This window comes from Protobothrops mucrosquamatus, unplaced genomic scaffold (assembly GCF_001527695.2).
Source record: "Protobothrops mucrosquamatus isolate PMUCROS unplaced genomic scaffold, P.Mucros_1.0 scaffold5078, whole genome shotgun sequence".
In the NCBI taxonomy this organism is placed as follows: domain Eukaryota; kingdom Metazoa; phylum Chordata; class Lepidosauria; order Squamata; family Viperidae; genus Protobothrops; species Protobothrops mucrosquamatus.
The window spans coordinates 1-2,493 of NW_015390955.1; positions in this window are offsets into that span (position 1 = coordinate 1).

Genomic DNA, 2,493 nt, shown 5'->3' on the forward strand with positions numbered 1-2,493 from the left:
ATAGATAGATAGATAGATAGATAGATAGATAGATAGATAGATAGATAGATAGATAGATCATCCTGTTCTCTGTCCTTTGAAAGCTCAAAAGAGCTTCTGGGGGGGGTGTCGTGGTCCCCCACCCACCCACCCAGCCTTCTTCCAGATGCTGGGTGAGGTGGGGGCTGGGGCCTCCTGGGGATCCCGGTGCCCAGAAGCCCAAATTCTATCAGGTCTGAAGGTCGGCTCTGGGTTCGAGTCCTGCTCCCCGCCCCAAGTGAAAAACACCCCCCTCTCTCTCTCTCTCCTGTCTTCAGGGCGAGGCGAAGGTGCAGGATCCGGGCACTTGCTGCCCCGTCTGCCGGAAGGAGTCGCTCGGTACGTGGGTCTGGGGGAGCAGTGGGGGGGGAGTTGTGGGGAGGGGGCAAGCCTTGGCTGCAGGATGGGGGTGGGGAGTGAAGGTCTGGAGGGAGTTCTGGGATTTGGGAGGGGGGGGAGAGGAAACTTTTGCCCTCGACTGGAAGCTTTCCCAGAAGAGACTGGACTGCCCTCGGTCAGAAATGGGGTAGGGTCTCCTGGTGGGCGGCGGGGGAGGGGGTTGGACTAGATGACCTCCAAGGTCCCTTCCAACTCTCCGATTCTATTCCTATTCTGTTCTGTTCTAATTTCTTATTCTATTCTGTTCTATTCTGTTTTGTTGTTCTGTTCTATTCTATTCTTATTTCTTATTCTATTCTATTCTGTTTTATTCTTATTTCTTATTCTATTCTATTCTATATTCTATATTCTATATTCTATATTCTATATTCTATATACTATATTCTATATTTTCTATTCTATATTCTATTCTATTCTATATTCTATATTTTCTATTCTATATTCTATTCTATTCTATATTCTATATTCTATTCTACATTTTCTATTCTATATTTTCTATTCTGTATTCTATTCTATTCTATATGCGATATTCTATATTCTATATTTTCTATTCTATATTCTATTCTATATTTTATTCTATAGTCTATTCTATTCTATATTCTATATTTTCTATTCTATATTCTATTCTATTCCTATTCTATTCTATTCTATATTCTATATTCTATATTTTCTATTCTATATTCTATTCTATATTCTATATTCTATTCTATTCTATATTCTACATTTTCTATTCTATTCTATTCTATCCTATATTATATTCTATATTCTATATTTTCTATTCTATATTTTCTATTCTATATTTTCTATTCTATATTCTATTCTATATATTCTATTCTATATTCTATTCTATTCTATTCTATTCTATTCTATTCTATTCTATTCTATTCTATTCTATTATTCTATTCTATTCTATTCTATTCTATTCTATATTGGGGCATCTGATCCTGGAGGCTTCCTGGGCCCGCCTGTTCTCCATTTTGGGGGGGAGGCTGGCCCGTTCTGAATCCAGTCTTCCCTCCCCTGTTGTTCCCACCCGGATTGCCCGGTCTCTCCTCAACTCTACCAAGCTGTTAAAACTCTTCCTTCGCCCCGCAGCCGAACCTCATCCCCACTGCCGACACTTCACGGAGCGTCGCAACATTACCAAGGGCTCCTGCTTTTTGGCGGGCGTGGAGGTGGGCTTTTGTAAAGGGCAATGCGCCTCCCACACCAACGTCATCCCAGAGGTAAGCCATCCCTGGACCCACCCACCCACCCACCCTGGGATTCCCGGGCCCGGGGGTTCCAAAGACACTTCCTCCGGCCGGTCAACTTCTACACAAAGGGAAGTGTGTAGTGGGGTGCCCCAGGGCTCTATTCTGGGCCCGGTGCTCTTCAACATCTTCATCAACGATCTGGACGAGGGGATAGATGGGGAACTCATCAAATGTGCGGACGACACTAAGCTGGCAGGAATAGCCAACACTCCAGAAGACAGGCTTAGGATACAGGAGGATCTGGACAGACTTGAACACCGGGCGCTATCTAACAAAATGAAATTCAAGGGTGAAAAAAGCAAGGTTCTACATTTAGGCAAGAAAAACCAAATGCACAGGTATAGTATAGGGGGTACCTTGCTCAATAGTAGCAACTGTGAGAGGGACCTCGGAGTCCTAGTGGACAATCACTTAAATAGGAGCCAGATGTGTGCTGCAGCTGCCCCAAAAAGCACACACGGTGCTAGGCTGCATGAACAGAGGGATAGAATCGAGATCACGTGAAGTGTTAATACCGCTTTACAAGGCCTTGGTAAGGCCACACTTGGAATACTGCATGCAGTTTTGGTCACCACGGTGTAAAAAGGATGTTGAGACTCTAGAAAGAGTCCAGAGAAGAGCAACTGTCTATCTAGACCCATACCAGTCGGGTTTCAGGCCTGGGCACAGCACGGAAACGGCATTGGTCGCGTTGGTCAATGATCTCTGGAGGGCCCGGGACAGAGGGTATTCCTCTGTCCTTGTTCTTTTGGACCTCTCAGCGGCTTTTGATACCGTAGACCACGGTATCATGCTGCGGCGTCTCGGTGAGTTAGGAGTG